Below are 27,743 nucleotides of genomic sequence, written 5' to 3' on the forward strand. Positions count from 1 at the left end.
TGAAGGCACCATGGACGTCGACACAGGTAGCAATGTGTCCAGCATGAGAGGATGAATTAAAATTGGTATAAGCCCATCTGGCAGTCTCATTTTCCTTCTACAGTGATTAGGTTAAGATGCTCATGTTCTGGCTAATAAGATATAATGAAAAGTTTACTGAAGGGTGGTGGCCATAGAAAGGCAAGAAAAGCAAATACTTTTTTTGCTCCCTTTTCTCTCCTTTCTGCTAGAAATGCCATTCTGTGAGGACATAATGCTGGGAGCAGCAGCAGCCATCTGGTAGCCATGAGGGGAGACGCTCCTGCCATACTGAGACAGTGGAGTGGACAAAAAGGAAAAGCTGGGGTTCTAGAGGAATTTGGTTAGCTGCTGGGCTCACCTTGGGACCACTACTTAGGGACCTCCTGCTTAGTAACACTAAGTGTCCTGTGGGTAAAGCCACCAGCTGCCAGAAGCATTTTTAACTTATACAACTCTTAAGAAACATTCACTATCTTTGGCATTACAATTGCATTGATCTTTGAAGCAGAGTAGAGACTGCTGTCTGTAGACATGCTTTAACTAGGCCAGGGCAAACAAAGAATTAAATTAAGGAAGTAAACGGTCACTGCTACTGACTGGGTAGAGGAAAGCCCCATCTAATTTACCTTCCTTGTCTGCATAATCAGTATCCTTTGCATCTAGTTACTTTCCAACTTTCACCCATTGGAGGGGTGTAAGGAGGGAAACGGCAGTTGGTGCCTCCATGCTCACACCAGTGGGGGACTTGAGCCCCTGAGAGATTGGTCTTATTTTCTAAGATTAAGCTTTTCAAATTTTGTAGAGGACATTGTTGTATTTGACTGTCCTGAATTATCTTCATCTGGCAGTGGACTTCATTTTACTTTCAAAAATTGTTCAGCTGCTTTGCATGTAGTCTTAGTGAGATTTCAGAGTCAAGGCGCCTAGTCCTCCATTGCCAAAATCAGGGCATCTAACTCAGAAGCCCATTGGACTTTCTCTCCAGGACATTTGAATCCCAGTGGCAGTGCCCTGAGTGAACTATGAGTTCTTGCTGTCTAGATTCTGGATGGTTCAGAGTTCCTGTCTCTGCAGAAGCTCATTCTAGGTTCTCTGAGCTCTCACATCATATATATAAAAATAATATATATATATATATATATATATAATATATATAAATAATGTATATTATTTATATAAACATATATACATATATAAACATATATAAATAATATTTGCCTGTTAGCCACAATTTCTACTGCATGCCACTGAAGAATAAAAGAACAACCTTTAAATCTAAAATTTAAAGGAAAGAGAAACCTCAAATAAAATGATTATTTAGGTGCTTATAAATCAACTCTTACTTTCACATATCTTCTCATACTAATTGAAGGCACAGAATGATTGTAAAGCTGGCCCCAATTATCCAAACTTCTCTGTACGCAAGCACTTTGCCATATGACTTTGTAGCTCCCCCCGAGAAGAGGTGAAGTCTGTTTCCCCACTCCCTTGAATATAGGTTGGCCTCATGATTTGCTCTGGACAAGATGTTGTAGAAGCAACGATGTGTATTTCCAAGCTTAGACCTTGAGAGGTTTTGTCTGCTTCTGGTCTATCTGTTGGAACCCTGAGACTACCATGTGAATAAGCCCAGGCTGGCCAAGAGACCACATGGAGCAGAGCTGGTTCATTCCATCCATGGCCATCCTAAAATAGCCATCCTGCTGACTCCCAAACCTGTGAGAGAGCCCAGCCCAAAATGAGAACTGCCTACAAATGTACTACAGCTGACTGCACTTATATGAGTGAGTCCAGCCACAACTAGTAGAACTATTTGCCTAATTAATAGACTCTTGAACCACAGTAAATGGTTGTCGTTTTAACCCTAAGTTTTGAGGTAGTTTTCATTATACAGCAATAGCTAATGACTACAACCTCTAAAGCATAAAGGGCACTAAAAAGGTATTCAATCATTATTATTATATGCTTATTATATGCATTACACTATGCCCATATATAATTGCTCATTGAAATTCAAATGCAAATCCATAGGTTATGTATTTGTTTTTAAAATAATGCAGTTCCTCTCTACTCGCATGTAGTTGGGAAATTTATGTAATACAAGAATATTTGTTTTTGCCTGGAATTAGCCCAGTCTGTCATGTTGCCAAAACCAGAGGAAGACTCTATTTTAAGCAGAGTGTTGAGAGAGGTTATTGTGGACTTTGGGAAGGGAATGTTCTTACCATCTCTCTTACTTAGCACAGTGGTTCATGTTTGATACATTGAATTTGATATATTTAAGTCTTCTAGTGCAAGCCTGGTGGTTCTATTCAAGACCAGAGTAATCCCAGGTTTGTGAGCTAAAGCAAAAGACTTTAGTGCTCAGAAAGCTTGAGGCACTTCTATGATCACTTGGAAAATTCTAAAACTGACTAACCATTTAGAACAAATGTATAATAAGAGGCTCTGTTCAAAACATTCAGGTTTCAATGAAGCAGTTTACTTCACAGACTAGAAGGGGAAAGTTGGGTATTGGGTATGTTTGATTCACCCAGGCTTTAAGATAAACCTTTGCAAAGCTGTGTTCTAAGCTGGTGCATAAGGCCTGTGGTTTGGATAGTACAGTGGTTCACTTAAGTAGATGAAAAGTATAAATACATTGAACATATATCCATCATTTTTACTGTACAAGAAACTTTCTAATGAAATGAATTTTTGAAATATCACTAGAAACTTCAATTGTGGCTTCAACAGGATTTAGAAAATATTTTTGCTTATTCACTTGATGTAAAAAATTTCCCCCAAACACAACGAAAATCTACTTGTAAAACAGGTTTTCCAGTCAACAAACATATTCTGATGGTGCTTCTGGTTATAATGTGAAGTAAGCTCCCTATTTCTTTCTTTTTCTTTCCCTTTTTTTTTTTTGTTTGTAGAAAGTGATTTATTTAGGTTAAAAAAGAGAAAAAGGAGAAGAAGAGAGAAAACTTCCACGAAGAGCGTGTGGAAGCGGGACCCCAGAGGGGAAATCCAAGAGAGGAAAGAGAGTGCCCACTACGTGGGAGGGGATTCCAGAGAGCTGGAAATCCCTCCCTACTCCTTAAGTTTGTTTTCTCTGGGATAAAATCTTGACAGAGCAATTCTTCCAAAAGATCCATAAGGAAGAAAACAAAACAAAAAACAACTATTTAAGATTGTTAGTTAACACTGCCAATTTATCACCAGTAAAATGCTTTACTCTTAAAGTAATTCAGGAAGTAGGTTACTCAAACAGCCAAAAGCTAAGAAAGTCCTAGGAAACTAAACAGTTCTGTGGTTTCCCCTCCATGCTATTCAAAGGTGTCAGATTAAATAATTTATCATTTAATCATTAAATGATTAAACCACTAAATGATAAATTAACAAACAGTTATCAATGATTGTTCCCAAATGTTCTAACTCTGAAAGAAGGAACAAAGCAAATCATTAGAAAAACTTTATGGAGTAAAATATCATGTCAGGGGGCATAAGGAGAAGTGAGAAATAGAGTTAGTAATGATGAAATTATCAAAGCAACAGTACATCTGCTTTTGGTGAAACTGGTCTGTAATGGAGTGCTTCCACATTAGCAGGACCAACTGTTCATTCTACCTAATCAGAACCAGTTGTTGCATGTTTTGTTTTATTCCATATTGAGCAACAACAAAGCAAAACTTGAGGCTTCTCAATGTAGCCTTGAGAAACTGTCCCAGTGAGGCTTGGATGGCAAACTAGAACTATTAAGAGGAAAATGCTAATTAAATCTCTTCCAAATTCAAAGTACAATTCTCCCTTATTATTGACCTCAGATTTCAGCTGTTGAAGACAGAGTCTTTTCTTATGCATGGTAACTGGTTTTGCATGACAGATTTAAGCTTCAGATTAAACTACTGGATGCCAAGAGTCATGATCAATGTGTTCTGTATGTTTTTATCCCAGTCTTTTTATAATATTTCATTTACAAACTTTTGAGCGCAACAAACAGTTCTTTGTTTATGTGTCCTTTGGGCTTTAAAATCACAGTCTGAAGGGAGAAAAAGGAAAATAACTTTCTAGTTATTCTCTAGAGGAATATAATTTCTTACAACTATTTTCTGAGTAAAATGCACTTTAGAAGTTGCTCTGCGTCACCCCCATGTGCCATCCTTTGAAACGATGAAAATAGAGCAGGCTGGGCAGCGTGGCTTATACTTGTAATCCCAGCACTTTGAAAGGCTGAGGTGGGTGGATCACATGAGGCCAGGATCTCCAGCTTGGCCAACATGGCAAAACCCCATCTCTACCAAAAATACGGAAAATAGCCGGGTGTGGTAGTGCATGCCTGTTAATCCTAGCTACTTGGGAGGCTGAGGCAGGAGAATAGGTAGAACCTGGGAGCTGGAGGTTGCAATGAGTTGAGATTGTACCACTCTACTCTAGTCTGGGCCACAGGGCAAGACCATGTCTCAAAAAATAAAAGAAAAAGAGGAGAGCATTTTTGCTTCTCCCTCCTTTAAACACCTAGCTCTTGGGATATTTATTTTGATTTAATCCGTTCATAAACTTTTATGTTTTGGTAGCTTGAATACTGGGCTAGAGGGCAAATTCCCCAGTAAGGATATCCTCAAAATCCTTAAAGAAATAAATTTAAATGGGAATAAAAGCCATGAGACAAGAGGAAGTTTGAAAGTAGGACATGCATTATGGCACTAACACCTACTAGAAATGTTAAAATGAAAAAAACACAGTTATTAAAATTAATAGATGAGCTTAATAGCAGCTTCTTTACTGCCAAAGAGTTAATGAGTAAATTAGAAGGTCAAATAGTTTGTCTACCAGAATGCAGCTCAAAGACAAAGAGAATGAAAATACTAGTGAAAAGTTCAAAGAGAAGAGAACACATCCAGACACTTTAATATGTACTTAATAGAGTGCCGGCAGCAGAGAACAGAAAGACTAGTGAAGAGGTAACATTGAAGAGATACTACCAGCTAATGCTTTCAAAGTTGATCTACATTATAGAGCATGTATGAGTACTTTACTCCTTTTATGGCTGAATATTCCATTGTATGAATGTACTGCATTATATTTGTCCATTCACCAGCTGATAAACATTTGGGTAGTTTCCACTTTGGGGCTATTTTGAGTAATACTACTGTGAACACTCATGTAAAAGTTTTGTATATACATGTTTCCAATTTGCTTGGGTACACACACACACACACCCCTATGAGTGGAGTTGCTGTGTCATACAGTAACTCTGTGCTTAACCTTGAGGAATTTCCAAACTGTTTTCCAAAGTGGCTGCAACCATCCTACAACCTCACAAGCAATGTGGGTTCTGATTTCTCCATATCCTCATCTCTTTAAAAAAAAAAAAAAAAGACAATGAATTTACTGCATTATATTTGTCCATTCACAAATAGTAGACAATAGTCTTTTTTTAAATTATAGCCACATGAATGTTTGTGAATGGTATCTCATTATAGTTTTGATTTGTATTTCATTAATGACTAAGACACTGAGCAACTTTTCATAAACAATCACACCAAAGGTAGTGCAGGGATACAGCAAGGCATTGGAATAACCATTCTACTAGCTACAGGTGAGCTAAGCTGTTTTTCTTTCACTGCAGACCAATTTCTTGCACATGGCTGCTGTCAGCGTCTGCCACCAGAGAGGGACTAACTCCTTTTCCCTAGGCGTTCTGATTTGTGTGCCTTGGTTCAGGCACCAAGGACCAGACCAACCAACAGTGAGAAGGAAATCAAAGTAAAAACATGGCAGCTCCCAGTGGAATCATATGAATGGGCAGGAAGAAGAGTAATTCCCTAAAACAAGGAGGTGTTATTCCTCATTGAAAGAGAATACTGGTAAATATGCAATAGTATGTGTCCTTATCACTACTGACTTTGAGAATCAGATAGCATTAGATTTTTGGTCTCTAAATGTTTTATAACAGCCATCGGTCAAAAGCCTTAAAGTTTTTTGCTGACCTGGACTATTGTTAAGTATAAAGAAATATATAGTTATGATCCTTATAATGCATATTGAGGATATTCTTGGTGTTGGCTATCTATTTAAACAATGCACTGTTGCGATAAACTTCAGCATCATTCTGTTTATACATTAACTCTAACTTTGCCAAAAAGGTTTCGGATGAAATGCTGCCTCAGAGGTCACAATCTGGTAGCCCACGGATCTGATATTACGTTAAGAAATTTATTGTTTCATTCATATAGTATCGTCATTTTCTTAAATCTGAACTGGTTTCCTGTACTAAAAAAAATCTGTGAATTTCCAGCAGAATTCTACCAGATGTACAAAGAGGAGGTGGTTCCATTCCTTCTCAAACTACATCAAACAATACAAAAAGAGGGAATCCTCCCTAAATCATTTTATGGGACCAACATCATCCTGATACCAAAACCAGGCAGAGACTCAACTAAAAAAGAAAACTTCAGGTCAACATCCATGATGAACATCAACACAAAAATCTTCAATAAAATACTGGCAAACTGAATGAAACAGCACATCAAAAAGCTTATTCATCACAATCAAGCAGGCTTCATCCCGGGGGTGCAAGGCTGGTTCAACATATGCAAATCCATAAACATAATCCATCAAATAAACAGAACCAAAGACAAAAACCACATGATTATCTCAATAGATGCAGAGAAGGCCTTTGACAAAATTCAACAGCCCTTCATGCTAAAAACTCTCAATAAACTAGGTATCGATGGAGCCTATAAAATATTTATGATATGACAAATCTACAGCCAATATCATACTGAATGGGCAAAAGCTGGAAGAATTCCCTTTGAAATCAGGCACTAGACAAGGATGCCCTCTCTTGCAACTCCTATTCAACATAGTATTGGAAGTTCTAGCCAGAGAAATCAGGCAAGAAAAAGAAATAAAGGTATTCAATTAGGAAAGGAGGAAGTCAAATTGTCTCTATTTGCAGACAACATGATTGTATACTTAGAAGATCCCATTGTCTCAGCCCAAAATCTTCTCAAACTGATAAGCAACCTTCAGTAAAGTCTCAGGATACAAAATCAATGTGCAGAAATCACAAGCATTCCTATATACCAATAACAGACAAACAGAGAGCCAAATCAAGAGCAAACTCCCATTCACAATTGCTAAAAAGAGAATAAAATACCTAGGAATACAACTAACAAAGGATGTAAAGGACCTCTTCAAGGAGAACTACAAACCACTGCTCAATGAAATAAGAGAGGACACAAACAGATGGAGAAACATTCCATGCTCATGGTTAGGAAGAATCAATATCGTGAAAATGGCCATACTGCCCAAAGTAATTTACAGATTCAATGCTATCCCCATCAAGCTACCAATGACCTTCTTCGCAGAACTGGAAAAAACCACCTTAAACTTCATATGGAACCAAAAGAGAGCCCGCATAGCCAAATCAATTCTAAGGAAAAAGAACAAAGCGGGAGGCATCACACTACCAGACTTCAAACTATACTACAGGGCTACAGTAATCAAAACAGCATGGTACTGGTACCAAAACAGAGATATAGACCAATGGAACAGAACAGAGGTCTCGGAGGCAACACAATATATCTACAACCATCTGATCTTTGACAAACCTGACAAAAACAAGCAATGGGGAAAGGACTCCATGTTTAATAAATGGTGTTGAGAAACTGGTTAGCAACGTGCAGAAAGTAGAAACTGGACCCATTCCTGTCACCTTACACTAAAATTAACTCCAGATGGATTGAAGATTTAAACATAAAACCTAATACCATAAAAACGCTAGAAGAAAAGGTAGGCAAAACCATCCAGGACACAGGCATAGGCAAGGACTTCATGACTAAAACACTAAAAGCAATGGCAGCAAAAGCCAAGATAGACAAATGGGATCTAATTAAAATTCAGAGCTTCTGTACAGCAAAAGAAACCATCATTAGAGCAAACTGGCAACCAACAGAATGGGAAAAAATTTTTGCAGTCTACCCATCTGACAAAGGGCTAATGTCCAGAATCTACAAAGAACTAAAACAGATTTACAAGAAAAAAACAAACAACCCCATTCAAAAGTGGGCGAAGGACATAAACAGACACTTTTCAAAAGAAGACATTTATACGGCCAACAAACATTTGAAAAAATGCTCATCATCACTGGTCATTAGAGAAATGCAAATCAAAACCACATTGAGATACAATCTCATGCCAGTTAGAGTGGTGATCATTAAAAAATCTGGAGACAACAGATGCTGGAGAGGATGTGGAGAAATAGGAACACTCTTACACAGTTGGTGGAAGTGTAAATTAGTTCAACCATTGTGGAAGACAGTGTGATGCTTCCTCAAGGATCTAGAAATAGAAATTCCATTTGACCCAGCCATCCCATTAGAGTATATACCCAAAGAACTATAAATTGTTCTACTATAAAGACACATGCACATGTATGTTCATTGCAGCCCCGTGTACAACAGCAAAGACCTGGAACCAACCCAAATGCCCATCAATGATAGACTGGACAAAAAAAATGTGGCACATATACACCATGGAATACTATGCAGCCATAAAAAACAATGAGTTTGTGTCCTTTGTAGGGACTTGGATGAATCTGGAAACCATCATTCTCAGCAAACTGACACAAAAACAGCAAACCAAACACCCCATGTTCTCACTCATAGGCAGGTGTTGAACAATGAGAACACATGGACTCAGGGAGAGGAACATCACACACTGGGGAAATTTGCAGGGGGCTAGGGGAGGGATGGGGTGGCAGTGGGGAGGTTGGGGAGGGATAAAATGGGGAGAAATGCCAGACATAGTCAAAGGGGGAATAGAGGCAGCAAACCACCTGGTTATGTATGCACCTGTGCAACAACCCTGCATGACCTGCACATGTACCCCAGAACCTCAAGTAAAATACAAAAAAAAATCTGTGAATTTCATATAGAAATCTGGATTTCCAGCTTTTCTTTTAAAAATGATTAATACTAGAAAGACACGTGCACATATGTTTATTGCAGCACTATTCACAACAGCAAAGACTTGGAACCAACCCAAATGCCCATCAATGATAGACTGGATAAAGAAAATGTGGCACATATATACCATGGAATATTACACAGCCATAAAAAAAGAATGAGTTCGTGTCCTTTGCAGGGACATGGATAAAGCTGGAAACCATCATTCTCAGCAAACTAATGCAAGAACAGAAAACCAAATGCCACATGTTCTCATTTGTAAGTGGGAGTTGAACAATGAGAACATATGGGCACAGGGAGGGGAACATTACACACCGGGGCCTGTTGAGGGTTGGGGAGAAGGAGAGGGATAGCATTAGGAGATATACCCAATGTAGATGATGGGTTAATGGGTGTAGCAAACCACCATGGCACATTACCTATGTAACAAACCTGCATGTTCTGCACATGTATCCCAGAACTTATAATAAAATTTTTTTTTAAATTATTTCGTGGCATGTCCTCAAAATCAATGGTCAGGACGATGTTCCCACAACACACTGTAGAGTTGATGCTGGGGAGGGGCCATGCCTTAATCAGAGTGTTTACTGTAAACACCAGCCATTCTGCTCCCTGTGTGGCTTCTTGACCTCTGCAGGTGTATGAGTTTGTAACCCCTGATTTGAATTATTTCAGTCACTAGTCATTTGATTGTCCGAGGAAGCCTATACCAAGCACTAAATCATAGTTTCCCTTTGTTGTGGCCTTGCTGATCACTGAGTAACAGTACATAAATGGAGGATTCACTCACAGTTGAATAAGAATCTAGTTTACAGGCACTTAAAATTTGTGATCATTTCATTTTCAGACCCTGAAAGCATAACACATAGGGAGATTATCCAGACAACACATATGCCTCTTGCAAATCCAGGAAACTATTAGTTCTTATTCTGTCAAAACAGGTGACTTCTAATTAGTTTTAACCACTTCCTGCTGGAGGATATTTATCTAGTGCTAGCCTATAATTTCTTCACCAATTATCATAAAAAATGTTTTTAGCCTAAAGTACTCTAAACAGTTCTGGTTCTAATTTAAGTCCATGTGGTTATTATCTTACTCTAATCTATTGTGAGAAGTTTGTAATCTTGCCCTTGTGTTATTGCGAAATAACGCTCTGTGTTATTTCAATTCAGTTCCTGAAAACCCCAGAGGCCAAAGTATTGGGTTGTCTTAGAAAATGACTGCCTTATGTAAACATTGTGATATACCACTCCGATCCCCCTTCAGGAATGAAAGATTTATTCCCTCAGCTGCTGGGAGTGCTGCTGGAAGACAATCCTCAGCATCAGCCCTGTTTAAACTGCCTCACTCAAGGTCATGCCTCCTCCAAGGCAGCCTATATCCAAAGAATGATCACTTGAGGATATGAAGTCCAGGCCCCTCGTCTAGCTTGGGACATATCAATGGCCATCCCAGCCCCAGAGCTCCTTATGGGGTTGCCTGAGGCCTTCCTTGAGACCACATCTCAGTTGACTTCTGCCTAATTCTGATTCCTGTCATCCTTTCCACAGGTGTTGAGTCTCAGCACTCCCTAGCAACCCTAGTCTCCATCTCAGAGTCAGCTTTGCAGAAGCCCAACCTGTGAAACTTCTATGAAGAGTGTGCTATGGAATGAGGGAAGTGCTTCAAAGGGAAAGGGAAGAAACCAGCATCATTGGGAGATGGTTCATATTTTGGAGTCAAGGCAAGCAAGATAGTAGGGGGAATTTCTGAAAGCTCAGCAGAAATGCAACTGTTGATTCTCAGCCAAAGCTTCAAGTCGGCAGAGCAATATTGATTTTCCTTCTTCCCCTTTTAATTAAAATACTCATGGACTCAAACAAAAGAGATGAAAATGTTATAATGGCACTAGTACTGCTCAGGCCAACTGCTAGATATCAGGAAGAATGTCCATGTACCAAAGTCTGGATTGAGAAGCCCAGGACGTAACTGAGGGGATCTAAGTCAGGGAGGGGTGAAAATGAGTTGAACTACAATTAGTCTCCCTAAGGAGCAGGTCGGGGGTTGGGGGGGTAATTCGTTTTGAAGCTCAGAAGCCCAGTCTCCAAAGGTCCAGGAATTGATCTCTTCCAGTGAAAAGATGAATAAGCAAAAAGCAACAAGTTATCAGAAAGATGGGCTTGCTGTTTTGCATCTCCAGTAATCCTCTCTAGGATCCAAATGGAAGGCTCAAACACTGGCTATTTCCCCATGATCACAGGCATGGACCAGAGCTGAATACAGTTCTCCTGTTTCAAAGATACTATTTAAAAAGTGGTGGGGGAATCCTACAAAACATCACAAAATATACATAGAGAATCTGGTACCCAAGAACACATGTCTGGAAAATACTTCTACAGGAAACCTAATTAACTTTAAAGAACAACATGTCTACACTCTCAAAAAGATTTAGGAAGATGTGGATCTTTTGAAATAAAAGATGAAATATGGAGAAGACAACAAACATAAAAAAAGAGATAAGATGGCATCAGAAATCAAAAGAACTGTATGAGATAATGGAGTTGTTGCAAGACAACTATAAATACAATTACACATTTGAGTCATCACATTCATGGAAGAAAACTGAAGCAGTGATTCAGAGTATACCTTGAGAAGACCTCCCAAGAAGCATTTACAAGGCTAAGAGGTGCGAATCTAAATACGTAGGGCAGACACTAGAGAGTTAACAAAAAGATAATAGTTATTCCTAAAACACAGGTCTGAACAAAAGCAATAGATTAACAATAAGAGAAAACTTTCTTGGTATGAAGGTGTACTGCAGTATGCAGACTTCAATAGCCCATCATATGCACAGCAAATGAAAAGTCATAGGAAAAATATTAACACTTAGACATATCTTGAACCAGTTTTTAAAGTTCATTTTTAAAGCATTCTATATAAAGAACAGTTGACCCATGAAAGAAAAAAAAATGTAGTGTTCTTCACTTCTCATTTAGGGGCTGGGATCAAGATTGGAAGGAGGATTATAGAAAGCACATGGGTGTCAAAGTTTGGTCTACTATGGTAACTCCTTGTCAGAGCACGTCCTGGTTTTAGAACTCAGGAGTTGTACCTGATGTCCCCAATAACTTCTTAGACTTCTCTGACCTGCTCATCCCTTACCCTTATGCTCTGTAAAGAATGGCTTCCCAGCAATGCTGTTGTCAGCCCCATTAATCTCTCCGTCGTTCTGGGTTCAGTACAACAGGCCATCATTGACTTGAACTCCAGTGCCCACACCTTTGAGGCATCAAATTTGCTGGATCATCTGTGGAATTTTTTTTTTCAATTTGTAGCCATACCCAGATGCATTAATTTTTATTTACTTATTTTTGGAGACATTGTCTTGTTTTGTTGCCAGGCTGGAGTGAAATGGCACAATCTCAGCTCAATGCAACCTCTACCCCCTGGGTTCAAGTGAAACTCCTGCCTCAGCCTCCCTAGTAGCTGGGACTACAGGTGCACACCACCATGCCCGGCTATTTTTTTTATTTTTTATTTTTAGTAGAGACAGGGTTTCACCATGTTGACCAGGTTGGCCTCAATCTCTTGACCTCAGGTGATCCACCCACCCTGGCCTCCCAAAGTGCTGGGATTACAGGCGTGAGCCACTGTGCTCCACCCAGAAGCATTAGCACAAACCAGCTGGCTTAAAACAATTCACATTTGTTCTCTTACAGTTCTGGAGGCCAGATGTCTGAAACGGGTCTCACTGGGTTAGCATTAAGGTGTCAGCAGGGCTGTACCTCTTATGGGAGCTCTAGAGAAGAATCTGTTTTCTTGTTTTTTCTTGTTTCCAGAAGCCATGCACATCCCTGGCATGCAATCTTCAAAGCTGGAAACTGCTGGTGGAGTTTTTATCCCAACACATCACTCTGACCTTTCCTTCTACCTCCCCTTCCACATTTAAGAACTTTTGTGATTACATTGGGCCCACCTGGATCATCCAGGCTAATCTACCCCTCTCAAAGTCCGCTGATTAGCAACTTAATTCCATCTGCTACCTTAATTCTCCTGTGCCAAGTAACCTAAAGTATTCACAGCTTTCAGGGCCGTAGACATTGTTGAGGATTCACAACAGGCTTCTCTGATGTTGCTTCTGGCTACTTAACTTTTCATTAGCACCTCCAGAGAAGGGTGATGACTTTAAAAAGAAAAAGGTAAAATGAACCGTACTTCCAGCACTCTGGGAGGCTGAGGTGGGAGAATTACTTGAGCCCAGGAGTCTAAGACCAGCCTAGGCAACCTAGCACAGACCCTATCTCTAACGACAACAACAAAAAAGTTAAACTGTCAACATCTCATTTACAATTAATAAACGTTTGATGACAGAAGGAAAAACACATGGCTAAAATAGAGACCGGAAATCAAATCAGTGGTGATTAAATCAGAAAATGCATGGGATATCTTTTAGCACAAGGCCTGGCCCAGACCATCCTTGACTAAGTATGAGTTGAATATGAATCTGAAGTTGGTACCCTCGTTCTTTTTATAGCATGGCTACTAGAGTGTGGTCTTTCATCCATTTTTGCTCAAATGTCACTAGTTCATAAAATTCCCATCATCTTTTTCTTTCCTCCCCATCATACTCAAAATATTGTTTATATCTTTCAGTATGGAAAGCCTGCCACGGAAAACTGTACTTAATTCTTGTGAACCAGGAATCTGCCTTCTAAGCTGAAATTATGCACCCCTGATTTATAACTATTATTTCAATAAGGGGATGGACAGAAGGCAAGAAACTATACAGTGAGCAAAGGTTGAATGTATCTTAGCTGTTTGGGACAAGAACAATAAGTAGCATTTGGCTGCCAAAATTAGAAGGGGTTCTAGCTGTTTGGAATAAGAACTTATAAGAAGCATTTGGCTACCTCGGGAAAGTCTTTTGACTCATGGCTACATTCTGTCCTTCACTTAAGAATCTTATTGTAAGTTACTCACATCTTATCATGAGTTCCTCAAAGTGTTGATGCACGATTAAAACATAACCTACTGACACTGAAAAGGACATTGAATTGTTTCTGAATCATTCAGTTTTACTGGTAACCTTGGGCATAAAACATTCTAGCCTATATGTTGTCTTTTGGGTCTGTCTCACAGACGCTGGAGGATGAAATGAGTACTCAATCACAGGTATGCAGTGCAAGAGCAGCTAGTGACTGCCTGGCTCTACTGGCCAGAAATCAGCCCCAAAAAGCTACAGCTGCTTGCTTTTATTCAGTGCAGGCACAATGCCAAAAACCTAGAGCCAACACAACCCGTAGGTAATTAACATTTATTGTTCCCCTTTCAGAGAACGTCACACACAGTGTGCATGATCAAAGGTCAGTTCCTGGTCAATATAAGTAGACAAGCCTGTTTAAGATAAATCCCCCTACACTCCCTTGTACCTACTCCTTGCCCTCTGCCTCAGGGTTATAGAATGGCTGCCTTCAGTTATTCTCCCCGGGGCTCTGCAAAACCCTCCCATCTTTCAGAAGGTTTGCACCCTTTTCCTATAGTTTGTCCTACCACTTTGACCCATCCCCTATAGTTGTCATCTGTAGCCAATGGTTGTAATCTCTGCATTGTACCCTCCAGTGAAAAGGACAACTCGAAAATGAGGAGTCTTCCTCCCATCTACACTTTCTGATAAAAGCATTCCAACTTGTAACTGACTTTGGAACACACCCAACTTTGTTGTTGTGTCTTCCCAGGTCAGTCGTCAAATTTGGCTTCCAATAAATCTTTATCAAATTATTTCAGTCTCAACAGCCTTCATTTCAGTTGGCAGTGAAGAAAGCAACCTCATTTCTTAAGGAAATAGAAAGTTCCATTTCTACATGTTGTATCAGTTACAATTAGGTTTTGTTGTGTATAACAGAAACCCCAATAAAGAGAGTTGAACACCTAGGCTTTCTCTTGCATGTAAAATATTTTAAAAATTGGGCAGTCCAAGACTTGTGTGGCTCTACAAATAAAACTACAGTGGTGCCAAGCAAGGCGAATGTTTAATTCTTTTCATTTGATGGCCAGTTCTCAAAGTATGCTGTTAGAGCACTAGCTGCCTCTGATGGTTGAATAGTTGTTTAATTGGTTTTGGATGTGTATATTTTTCAGTATTATTTTGAACTCATAAATAGTATTATTCAGTATTCAGTATTATTTTGAACTGATAGATTTTTCTTTTTATTTTTTTTTTGAGACGGAGTTTTGCTCTTGTTGCCCAGGCAGGAGTGCAATGGCATGATCTCGGCTCACCGCAACCTCCACCTACTGGGTTCAAGCAATTCTCCTGCCTCAGCCTCCCGAGTAGCTGTGACTACAGGTTGCGCCATGCCCAGCTAATTTTTGTATTTTTAGTAGAGACGGGGTTTCACCATATTGACCAGGATGGTCTCGATCTCTTGATCTCGTGATCCACCCACCTCGGCCTCCCAAAGTGCTGGGATTATAGGCATGAGCCACCGCGCCCAGCCAGATTTTTCTATATTCAATGGATTTCAATCAATTTTGATGTTTAATTTGTCTTATCTATGGCCAGTTAGAAGTCCCTGCAGATTGGCTCCAGTCCTTTTGACATGACCCCATCAGACTGTGAGCACTTTCTTGCTTTCAGCACAAAAATGTGCTAGGGTCATCTTGTAGACTCCTTCCCCATACCAGGAGTCAGCCATTTCTTCTAGGTGTCCTGGTTCCTTCTAGTGAGAACAGTATTTAGAGAACATCACCTGGAAATTGCTACTGGGTTATCATTGTTTTTAAACCTTTTCAGTGGGCAGAGCTTGAAATGTGTATTTTTTAGAGAGGAAAAATCACAAGTTTATACTAGTATTTCCAATATTTCCAATTTAAGACTATAAAGGTTTTACTTAATATATTTGATTTCAGGCTTGCAACTCTTTTATGCTAAAATAATTGGTTACTAACAACATATTTTATGTAAATAGTGCCAAAATATAAAACAGTATAACCATCAATAACAAGACTACTGATTTTGCTAGGTTTGGAGGTTCAGAAAAAATAAGACTATTGAATATGTCTCACTTCTTTTTGTCTTAGTATATACCCTAACATCCAGTGCTTTAAAGTGAAATAATTTTTTTCAGTGTAGTTATGTCATCAGCCTGATATACAGGTTATTTTATTTATGCTTGTTTTTTTCATCTTAGTGGTTACTTCTTTTCTTTTTGACTTAGTTTTATTTTTTAATTATATAAAACATTTACCTAGTCACAAAACAAAAATTAAAAATGAGGTCTATTTAGAAAAGATGGCCAGGTGTGATGGCTCATGCTTATAATCCTAGCACTTTGGGAGGGCAAGGTTAGTGAATCACTTGAGTCTAGGAGTTCAAGACCAGCCTGAGCAACATAGTGAGACCCTGTCTCTACAAAAATTAGAAAAAAATACCTGCCCTTGGTGGTGTGGCCTGTAGTCTCAGCTACCAAGAGAGGCTGAGGTGGGAGGATCACCTGAGTCAGGTAAGTCAAGGCTACAGTGAGCTATGATGGTATTACTGTACCCAAGCCTGGGCAACAGAGTGAGACTCTGTTTCAAAAAATGATAAATTACTGGGTATATACCCAAAGGAATATAAATCATTCTATTATAAAGATACATACATGCATATGTTCATTGCAGCACTGTTCACAATAACAAAGAAATGGAATCAACACAAATGCCCATCAATGATAGACTGGATAAAGAAAATGTGTTACATATATACCATTGAATACTATGCAGCCATTAAAAGGAATAAGATCATGTCCTTGATGGAGCTGGAAGTCATTATCCTCAGAAAACTAATGCAGGAGCAGAAAACCAAACACCACATGTCTTCACTTATAAGTGGGAGCTGAATGATAAGAACACATGGACATATGGAGGGGAGCAATACACACTGGGGCCTGCTGGGGGTGATGGGGGGAGAGAGAGCATCAGAAAGAATAGCTGATGGATGCTGGGCTTAATACCTGGGTGATGGGTTAATTTGTGCAGCAAACCACCATGACATGCACATGTTCACCTATGTAACAAACCTGTACATTCTCTACATGAACCCTGGAACTTAAAAGTTGAAGAAAAATAATTAATTTAATTAATTAAATAAAAAATAATTTTTAAATAGTCTAATTTTCTTTCCTTTGGCTCCCTTATATATTATACTTTTGACATATCCTTTTATTTTTTAAAAATATAGACAAATGCTTATATATATATTCATATTTCCCCCCATTTTTGACACAAAGACTATCATATTCTAAATACTGTTTTGTATCTTGCATTCTTCACTTAAAAATATATTCTAGAGATTGCTCCATACCAATAGATAGAAGGCTTCCTCATTTTTGTGTATGGAGGGGGTGCTGCCTAGACCATCATGTTTATACCATAGTTTATTCAACCAATTCCTTACTTATAAAAATTTATGTTTTTCTTTTGTTATTATAAATAATACTACAATGAAAATCTTGAGGGTATGCTATTATGTTTTTGTCAGTGCACCTTTGGGATAGATTTCTAGAAGCAGGGTTGCTGAGACAAAGAATATATACATATATAATATTGCCAGAAATGAGCAAATTCCCCTCCATGTGGTTTATTTTTTGCATTCCCACCAGCAATGTATTAGAGAAGCAGTTTCCCTGTGGCCCTGCCACCCTTTTGCATTTTTGCCATCTGACGGATAAGAATTGGTATCTCAGTACAGTTATAACTTCCATGTCTCTTATTTTGAATGAGGTTGAACATCTCTTCATATGTTTAAGGGTCATAGAAAACAAATTTTAATTCAAATATTTGCTATTGATGCTGGTATTTTCTTACTTTTAAAGTTAGAGCAAGATGAGCTTGATTAGGTATGAAACAAGTTTACACTGAGGCAAAGGTCAGGGCTGATGTGTTTCTTAGAGAAAATTCTATGAAGCTTTCTTTGAAAGACTGCAGGGACAAAAATTTATCGATCAGATTTTAACAAGGATCCATATAGTTTCCTTATAGTGGTATCCACTCACTGAAATTCTTGTCTTTGGCTTTGTATTAGATTCACTTACAAAATTTTAAAAGAAGAAGAAAAAAAAAACATGCCTGGGCTTCAAATATCTATCTCTGAATATCTTCAGGATAAGAGCTTGATAGTCATATTTTTTGGTTTTCTGTTTTCTTGTTAAGTTGAGATTATTCTATGCAGACAGGCCTGAAAACCAAATGCATTTGTTCAATAAGTATTTATAGGATGCCTACTAAATGTCAGGGAATTAGTTGGCAGGTGGGTGCTGGAGACATGGCAGTAATAAGACAGACACAGCCCGTGCTCTCATGGACTATAGAGACAGCTGAAAAACATTTAATAAACTCACATTAAGTTGTCATAAACACTATGAAAGCACATTGGGCTGAGATACAGAATAGCAAGAAGAAATGCTTTTTGATAGGATGGTCAGAGAATATCTCCCTGAGATGATATTCAAGCTGATTTGCAGACGGAAAATGGACTTTTGAGTCAGATAGGCCTAAATGTTTAAGGGCTATTAGAACATGTGCAGAATTATAAAATACTGTGCTCAGAACCTGGTTCACAGTAAATGGCAGTTGCAATGATAATGATGATGACACTTTCTGTTCAGCCAGATCTTTAAGTCCCATTTCAGTCTAAACTGCTTTATTAAGCCTTCCTTGGTGAATGCAGCTAAAACTTATTTATTCATTCATCAAATGTTCATAGGGCACCCACTGTTTGCAAGGTACTGTTCTATGCACTGGGGATACAGTAGTGAAACCAACCAAGCCTTCATAGAACACGTGTTCCACGAAGTGATTCAATTTGACAATTATCTATCATCTCTTCTCCAGACTTTTCCAATAGGATTGCAAACTCTTGAAGGTCAGACATGTTTTCTTTTGAACACCTCCCCACAATTTCAGACATAGACTAAGTGTTCTGCAGAGTGGTAGACTCAGTGACCTTTCAGCTGGTCCGGCATGCATCATCCACCCACCAGCCAAGGAATCTTAGACCTGGCTATTAGGAGAGAAGAGAATAGATGCAGAGTCTGACATATTAAGGGCCTGAAAGCAGGATTTATTCTTTGAAAGAGGCCAACAACCATACCATTTCAGTCTTCTGAAAAGTTGTAACGTGTGCTATGGTTTGAATGTCCCCTCCAAAACTCATGTTGAAATTTAATTCCCAATGTGGCAGTACTGAGAGGTGAGGCCTATAAGAGGTGACTGGGGCTAGGTGAGATGGCTCATGCCTGTAATCCCAGCACTTTGGGAGGCTGAGGTGAGCAGATCACTTGAGCCCTGGAGTTTGAGACCAGTGTGGGCAACATGGTGAAACCCCATCTCTACAAAACATACAAAAATTAGCTGGGCATAGTGGTGCACACCTGTGGTCCCAGCTATTTGGAAGGCTGAAGTGGGAGGATTACCCGAGCCCGAGGAGGTCAGAGCTGCAGTGAGCTGTGATCGTGCCACTGCACTCTATCCGACAGAGTGAGACACTGTCTCAAAAAAAAAAAAAAAAAGAAAAAAGAAGTGATTGGGTCATGAGGGCTCTGCCCTCATGAGTGGATTAATCAATAATAACCCATGAATCCACTAATCCATTAATCTATTCATACTTAATGAGTTAGTGGGTTAATGGGTTATCATGAACATGAGACTAATGGCTTTATAAGCAGAGGAAGAGAACCCTGAGCTAGCCAGTTCCGTCCCCTAGCCAAGTGATGTCCTGTGTCTCCTCCGGATTCTGCACAAGATCCCTACCAGCAAGAAGAGAAGGCTGTCATTGGTTGCACCCCCTTAACCTTGGACTTCCCAGCCTCCAGAACTGTAAGAAATAAATTTCATTTCTTATGAATTGCTCCATTTCAGGTATTCTGATATAAACAGAAAATGGACTAAGACAGTACCAAAACTCACATCCTGTTGTTACAGTCTTTAAGCAATTGGTTCTTACAAAGTTGAATTTGTATGTTGTTAACCAACCTCATGAAAATTCTTTTCAAGAGAATATGTTAATCAATCCTGGATAAGCTTCTGGATTTCTAACATTAACTCATTTTCTTCACTTTTCCTATAATTCCCACCCCACACACATATGTACATCCACATCTACATACTTTGTAAGTTTATTCTTTTGTTTCAAAACTCCCATTCCTTCCAAGCCAGTGCTTCTCCAGCATAAAAATTGCTGATCATACCAATAATTTACTGAGTTAAAATTCACTCAACTTATTAAGTATGTCCTGTGCAATATTTGGGACATATTTAGACTTAAACAGTTATTTGTTACACAAATCAAAACCACAATGAGATACCATCTCACACCAATCAGAATGGCTAATATGAAAAAGTCAAAAACAAAAGATGCTGAAAAGGCTGCAGTGAAAAGAGAATGGTTATACACTGTTGGTGGGAGTGTAAATTATTTCAGCCATAGTGGAAAACAGTTTGGACATTTCTTAAAGAGCTTAGAACTACCATTTGACCCAGCAATCCCATACTGGCTATGTATTCCAAAAATAAATCATTCTACCCAAAATACATGTGCACTCATATGTTCATTTCAGTACTATTCATAATTGCAAAGACATGGTGCCATCAATAGTGGATTATATAAAGAAACTGTGGTATGTGTATACCATGGAATACTACACAGCCATAAAAATGGAAAACAATATGTCTTTTGCAGTAACATGGATGCAGCCAGATGGATGCAGTTTAACTTGTAAACTCCCTACCAATTATTTTCTTTATGATACCAGTTTGCTGTGACCTTTGACATAGTTGTAACTTGTTTTATTGCCCAATTATCTTGAATGAAGCAACTGAGAATGAATTAGTTTCAGCAAACATTCATAAATGTCTGGAAGGCAAGGAGGGAGATGTGAAGAAAATTTGAGCCTTTATTTCCTAGCTCAGCAAGATTAAAACCAGTTATTTTGAGAAGCCAAATTTGTGTCAAAAATAAAGTCATTTTATATGCTAAAGATGTGTTTGGGATACAAGGATGTTATTCCTTAAAGCGTTTCCTTGCATACACTATAGAGACTTTTTTTAAAAAATCATCTAAAAGTTCATTACAATTCTGGCAAACACAGTGCTTCTCTATGTCTTTCCTCCCTTGCAGACAGACCCTAGAGATTTCCAAGGGCACCCAATTAAATTACTGAAAAGAAATATGGTATTCTTGTCCTTTGGCTGACCCACTCATCATTCTGGCCTGAAACTCATTCTGACTGCCAGCAAACCATGAATTCACTGAGAACAGAAATACACCATTCCCTCTGGCTTTGAGTTGTCCTACCATGTTCACTTTCTTCAGCTCTCTTGCTAAGACTTTTTAGATTAAAATAACTATTGGGTCAATAGATCCTTTCCAAATGATATATAAATGCTATAAAAGGTCACTATTTACAAGGTCAGTAAATGTTTTAGAAACGACTGACAAACTGGGAAACTCAGATATAGATAATTCCATAAAGACAAATAATGATTAAGCCCAAATGGCAACTCTCTAGGCAGAAGTACAAAAAGATAAACAATCCACCCAGGAAAATATTGAATTTATTCTTTCATGCTGAAGAAATGGCTGATGTGGTTTTGTGTGTCACTTGATGGCAAAGTAGACAAGTTTTCAGTCAAAAGGAAAGCTGATGGTAGAATCGCAGCCCTCTCCTGTGGGTGGTGTTCTTCAAAGCAGATGAACTTCCCTCCACCCTCAGGAGCAAATTCCTTGTGTGTAGGGTTGGGCCACAGTAAGCAGCTGTTGGCTTTTCCTCAGTATGCATGTGAGGAGGACAGAGACAAACATAATGGGTAGGAATGCTGGCTCCAGAGTCAGATTGCTCGACTTTGTTTCCTAGAACTTGGGCAATTCTGACTTTGGGCAAGGTACTTCTTGCTGAGCCTCATTTCCTCATCTGTAAATAGAATTCATAACAGTATTGACCACGATACTGGGTCGCAGGTAACCCCAGTAACCTGAGGTTACTGCAAGGATCTAAGAGACTATAAGTGAAAGACACAGACCAGGGCCAAGCACACTAAGTAAGCACATGATCTGTTAGCTTCTCCTGCTATTCTTTCTTGCCTTCCAGCACAACTGAAATGAATGGGACAGTAAATTGGCATATAGATGGACAATTGTCCAGCTTCTGACCACAGCCTTCTCTCAGACAGACTTCCATGAATAAGCAAATCATAGTATAAAGAAGCAGGGATTTCCATAGAGAGGGAGAGATGGCAGGGACTCAGGATTTCAAATACCTCTCTCCTTTTTTCCTTCCCTTCCCTGAGACCCCTTCCCTCCTTGAGAGAAACAAAAACAACAGCACTGGTGGCAGTGGCCACAGGGTCAGACTTCTCTGCCTTTAGAAAGGCGAGGAAAGAAAGGAAAGGAATGCATCTTGTAGTCTGAGTGCCAGGCCATCCACAGTAGAGTAAAACACCGGGTTGACTTATAACGTTTTTGATGCTAGTTCCTGGCTGCCAATGGCACCTCTGGATCCACCCAGGCTGTGGGGGAACTTGCCACCATGAATGAAAGAACACAGGCCTGGCTCGCTTTGCCACCTGCTGATTGTAGAGCCCCAAGACCTTGAGCGAACATAGGCGGTAGCCAGGGAGTTGTTATAGTGGCCCTTGGGTGAGACCCAGTGCTGTGCTGGCTTCAAGTCTGACCCAGCACAGTCATAATCATGGTAGCCACAGGGTTACTTATGTCACTCCACTCCCAGTTTCAGGTGGCTCACAACAAAGAGAAAGAGACCCTGTTTGTTTGGGAGAAAGAAAGGGAAGAGAACAAGTGTCTCTGCCTATAATCCAGAGAATTCTTCCGGGCACTGGCCAAGACCATAAAGGTGGTACCTCCACAAGTTTGCAAGAACCACAGCATTACTAGGCTTGAAGGGTCGGTCCTCTAAAGCAGACACAGCTTATATCATAACACCCAATTCCTTTCAAATTCTGAAAAGCTTTCCCAACAAGGATGGGTACAAGCAAGCCCAGACTGTAAAGACTACAATAAATACCTAATTATTCAATGCCCAGACACTGAAGAACATCTTTAAGTATCAAAACAATCCAGGAAAACATGACCTCACCAAATGAATTATAAATAATCCAGCAGGACAAATCCTGGAAAAACAAAGATATGTGACCTTTTGGATAATGAATTCAAAAATAGTTGCTTTGAGGAGACTCAAAGAAATTCAAAAGAACATAGAGAAGGAATCCAGAATTCTACAAGACAAACTTAACAAACAGATTAAAATAATTAAAAAGAATCTAGTGTTCATCATACGCAAGTCTATAAATGTAATTCACCACATAAAAAGAACCAAAGACAAAAACCACATGATTATCTCAATTGACGCAGAGAAGGCCTTTGACAAAATTCAACAGCCCTTTATTCTAAACCGTCAATAAACTAGGTATCAATGGAATGTATCTCAAAATAATAAAAGCTATTTACAACAAACCAACAGCCAATATCATACTGAATGGGCAAAAACTGGAAGCATTCTCTTTGAAATCTGGCACTAGACAAGGATGCCCACTCTCACCACTCCTATTCAATATAGTATTGGAAGTTCTAGCCAGAGCAATCAGGCAAGAAAAAGAAATAAAGGCTATTCAAATAGGAAAGGAGGAAGTCAAATTGTCTCTAGTTGCAGGTGACATGATTGTATATTTAGAAGACCCCATTTTCTCAGCCCAAAATCTCCTGAAACTGATAAGGAACTTCAGCAAAGTCTCAGGATACAAAATCAATGTGCAAAAATCACAAACATTCCTATACACCAATAACAGACTTAAAGAGAGCCAAATCAAGCATGAACTGCCATTCACGATTGCTACAAACAGTATAAAATACCTAGGAATACAACTAACAAGGAATGTAAAGGACCTCTTCAAGGAGAACTACAAACCACTGCTCAACAAAATAAGAGAGGACACAAACAGATGGAGAAATATTCCATGTTCATGGTTAGGAAGAATCAATATTGTGAAAATGGCCATACTGCCCAAAGTAATTAACAGATTCCATGCTATCTCCATCAAGCTACCAATGACCTTCTTCACAGAACTGGAAAAAAACACCTTAAACTTCATATGGAACCAGAAGAGAGCCTGCATAGCCAAGTCAATTCTAAGTAAAAAGAACAAAGTTGTAGGCATCACACTACCAGACTTCAAACTATACTACAAGGCTACAGTAATCAAAACAGCATGGTACTGGTACCAAAATAGAGATATAGACTAATGGAACAGAACAGACGCCTTGGAGGCAATACCACACATCTACAACCATCTGATCTTTGACAAACCTGACAAAAACAAGCAATGGGGAAAGGACTCCATGTTTAATAAATGGTGTTGGGAAAACTGGTGAGCCATGTGCAGAAAGCAGAAACTGGACCCCTTCCTGACACCTTACACTAAAATTAACTCCAGATGGATTAAAGACTTAAACATATGACCCAACACCATAAAAACCCTAGAAGAAAATCTAGGCAAAGCCATTCAGGACATAGGCATAGGCAAAGACTTCATGATCAAAACACCAAAAGCATTGGCAACAAAAGCCAAAATAGACAAATGGGACCTAATCAAACTCCACAGCTTCTGCACAGCAAAAGAAACAGTCATTAGAGTGAATCAGCAACCAACAGAATGGGAAAAAAATTTTGCAATCTACCCATCTGACAAAGGGCTGATATCCAGAATCTACAAAGAACTAAAACAGATGTACAAGAAAAAAACAAACAAGCCCATTCAAAAGTGGGCAAAGGATATGAACAGACATTTTACCAAAGAAGACATACATGAGGCCAACAAACATATGAAAAAATGCTTATCATCACTGGTCATTAGAGAAATGCAAATCAAAACTACATTGAGATACCATCTCACACTAGTTAGAATGGTGATCATTAAAAAATCTGGAGACAACAGATGCTGGAGAGGATGTGGAGAAATAGGAACACTTTTACACTGTTGGTGGGAGTGTAAATTAGTTCAACCATTGTGGAAGACAGTGTGGCGATTCCTGAAGGACCTAGACATAGAAATTCCATTTGATCTGGCAATCTCATTACTGAGTATACATCCAAAGGATTATAAATCGTTCTACTATAAGGACACATGCAAACGAATGTTCATTGCGGCACTGTTTACCATAGCAAAGACCTGGAACCAACCCAAATGCCCATTGATGATAGACTTGACAGGGAAAATGTGGCATATATACACCATGGAATACTATGCAGCCATAAAAAACGATGAGCTCGTGTCCTTTGCAGGGACATGGGTGAACCTGGAAACCATCATTCTCAGCAAACTGACACAAAAACAGAAAATCAAACACCGCATGTTCTCACTCATAGGTGGGTGTTGAACAGTGAGAACACAGGGACACAGGGAGGGGAGCACTACACACTGGGGTCTGTCGAGGGGAAATAGGGGAGGGACAGTGGGGAGTGGGGAGTTGTGGAGAGATAGCATGGGGAGAAATGGCAGATATAGGTGATGGGGAGGAAAGCAGCAAATCACACTGCCATGTGTGTACCTACGCAACAATCTTGCATGTTCTTCACATGTACCCCCCAAACCTAAAATGCAATTAAAAAAATAAAAAAAATAAAATAAAATTTAAAAAGCATATTAAAACAAACAAACAAACAAAAAACAACAAAAGCTAAGGCAAAAACAGGCAGAAATAAAATAAGTGAATATGGAAAAGAACCAATTAAAAGTGTTGGAAATTATTTTTAAGTGGTCAGTGAAATCTTTAAAAATTAGTAAAGAATTTAAAAATATATATATCAAAAGACTGAATGCATTTAAGAGTGAACAACAATAGTGAAAGCAGCAGAGAGATAAGAGTTTAAAAATATAGGAAAGCAGTAAAAAGTTTGAGAATTGACTAAAAGGTGAACAGATGGAAAAAAAATCCAGCATATTAATATTAATATATCCAGGAGGAGTTCTGGGAAAGGAGAATGGAAGAAATAGCCAAGAAATAATATTTAAAGAAAGAAATATTGAGAAGTTTCCAGAATTGGAAAAAGATATGACTTTCATGTCTATCCTCTCATACTAAATAAGAGTAATTCTATAATTACATTTCAGAATATTAGGGATAAAGAGTAAAACCTAAAAGCTACCAGAGCCTACAAATCAATGTAAGAAATGGCAGACAATCCAATAGAAAAATGGGCAAAAGATATAAATAGTCACTTCACAAAATAAGTTACATAATGGTAATTTTAAAGGAGGACTAATTTTATTGGTCATCAAAGAAATACAAATTATAACTACCATGAGATACCTCACCACAATAACGGATAAAATGAAAACGACAGATAGTACCAACTGGTGGTAGAATGTCAGTCAATGGCACTTTCACATACCATTGGTGGGAGTGTAAACTGGTACAACTGTTTTGGAAAACCTTTTGGCAGTATATATCAAAGCTGGGCACATACATATTCTATGACCTAGCAATTCCATTCTAAATAAAATTGCATACATAATCTCAGAAATGCGTATATATGTTCACCAAAAGACACAGAATGTCACCAGGCACGGTGGCTGATGCCTGTTAATCCCAGCATTTTGTGAGGCCGAGGTGGGCGGATCACGAGGTCAGGAGATCAAAACTATCCTGGCTAACACGGTGAAACCCTGTCTCTTCTAAAAATACAAAAAGATTAGCCGGAAGTTGTGGCACCTGCCTGTAATCCCAGCTACTCGGGAATCTGATGCTGGAGAATCATTTGAACCTGGGGGGCAGAGGTTGCAGTGAGCAGAGATTGAGCCATTGCACTCCAGCCTGGGCAACAGAGTGAGACTCTGTCTCAAAAAAGAAAAAAGACACAGAATGTTAATAACATTATTCTCATAGCCAAAAGCTTTAAATGTCCATCAAGAAAAGAATACAGTTCCATCGCAGGGTTTTGCCATTCCTGGGGGTCCCAAGAAGTACTTGAAGCGTGTTGCAGTGCTGAAGCATTGGATGCTCAACAAACTAATAGGCGTATATGCACACTGTCCATTGACAGGCCCCCATAAGCTGAGGGAATTATCTTCCCCTGATCGTCTTCCTCAGGAATAGACTCAAGTATGTGTTGACTAGAGATGAAGTAAAGAAGATAGGTATGCAACACTTCATCAAAATTGATGGCAAGGTTCAAGTGAACATCATATATCCTGCTGGATTCATGGATATCATCAGCATTGAGAAGACAGGTAAGCATTTCTGCCTGGTCTATGACATGAAGGGCTGTTTTGTTGCTCACTGAATCACAGTGGAAGAGGCAAAGTACAAGTTGTGCAAAGTGACGAAGATTATGGTGGGGATGAAGGGAATCCCACGCCAGATGACTCGATGCTCGAACCAGCCGCTACCCAGATCCTCTCGCCAGGGTGAACGATACTGTGTAGATTGATTTAGGGACTGGTAAGATAATCGACTTTATCAAATTCGACATGGGCAATGTATGTATGGTGATTGGTGGAGCCAACCTTGGTTGTGTTGGTGTGATAACCAACAGGGAAAGACATCCTGGTTCTTTCAATGTGGTGCATGTGAAGGATGTCAATGGCAACAGCTTTGCCATGAGGCTTTCCAACATTTTTGTCATGGGCAATGACAATAAATCTTGGATTTCCCTGCCCAAGGGAAAAGGCATCCAACTTACTATTGCTGAAGAGAGAGACAAGAGGCTGGCCACTAAACAGAGTGGAGGCTAA

The 27,743-nt window shown here is 39.1% G+C and overlaps 1 pseudogene; it reads left to right on the plus strand.

Moving 5' to 3' along the window:
* Positions 1-10: 10 nt before the first annotated feature.
* LOC116528409 lies at positions 11-27,743 on the plus strand (annotated as a pseudogene).

The sequence above is a fragment of the Sapajus apella genome, unplaced genomic scaffold (assembly GCF_009761245.1).
Source record: "Sapajus apella isolate SASKATOON/1434 unplaced genomic scaffold, GSC_monkey_1.0 scaffold58, whole genome shotgun sequence".
Taxonomy (NCBI): domain Eukaryota; kingdom Metazoa; phylum Chordata; class Mammalia; order Primates; family Cebidae; genus Sapajus; species Sapajus apella.